Genomic DNA, 956 nt, shown 5'->3' with positions numbered 1-956 from the left:
TGTTCGAATTTTTCCTCTTCTCCTTCTTACATTCTTCTCTTCTTATACTTGCATAAGGAATCTCTATACTGTGACATAGAGGATTTCATATTTTCTTTTGTGTTCTCTTCTTTTTCATATGGGCAGGAACAAGGATAAGAACATTCTTGTTGAAGCCGATCCTGAACCTGAAAGGACTCTGAAGAGGAAGCTAAGGGAAGCTAAAGCTCAACTCTCTGGAGAAAATCTGACAGAAATTTTCGAAAAGGAAGGAGACATGGCCGAAAATAATAACAATGCAAGGAAGATGCTTGGTGACTTTACTGCACCAAATTCCAATTTACATGGAAGAAGCATCTCAATCCCTGCCATTGGAGCAAACAATTTTGAGCTTAAACCTCAATTAGTTTCTCTGATGCAATAGAACTGCAAGTTTCATGGACTTCCATCCGAAGATCCTTTTCAGTTCTTAACTGAATTCTTGCAGATCTGTGATACTGTTAAGACCAATGGGGTTGATCCCGAGGTCTACATGCTTATGCTTTTCCCGTTTGCTGTAAGAGACAGAGCTAGATTATGGTTGGACTCTCAACCTAAAGATAGCCTGAACTCTTGGGATAAGCTGGTCACGGCTTTCTTAGCAAGTTCTTTCCTCCTCAAAAGCTTAGCAAGCTTAGAGTGGATGTTCAAACCTTCAGACAGAAAGAAGGTGAATCCCTCTATGAAGCTTGGGAGAGATACAAGGAACTGACCAAAAAGTGTCCTTCTGACATGCTTTCAGAATGGACCATCCTGGATATATTCTATGATGGTCTGTCTGAGCTATCAAAGATGTCACTGGACCATTCTGCAGGTGGATCCATTCACCTAAAGAAAATGCCTACAGAAGCTCAAGAACTCATTGACATGGTTGCAAATAACCAATTCATGTACACTTCTGAGAGGAATCCTGTAAGTAATGGGACGCCTCAGAGGAA

General features: G+C 40.8%; 1 non-coding gene across 1 annotated transcript; it reads right to left on the bottom strand.

The window, feature by feature from the left end:
• Positions 1–648: 648 nt before the first annotated feature.
• LOC112774652 (small nucleolar RNA R71) lies at positions 649–756 on the bottom strand. The gene has a single exon (XR_003189126.1). It is a non-coding gene; the product is annotated as a small nucleolar RNA R71 (small nucleolar RNA).
• Positions 757–956: the final 200 nt, after the last annotated feature.

This window comes from Arachis hypogaea, chromosome 18 (genome assembly GCF_003086295.3).
Source record: "Arachis hypogaea cultivar Tifrunner chromosome 18, arahy.Tifrunner.gnm2.J5K5, whole genome shotgun sequence".
Classification (NCBI taxonomy): Eukaryota; Viridiplantae; Streptophyta; class Magnoliopsida; order Fabales; family Fabaceae; genus Arachis; species Arachis hypogaea.
Note: the sequence above shows the minus strand (reverse complement) of the source record. Positions and strands in the feature narration are given on the sequence as shown.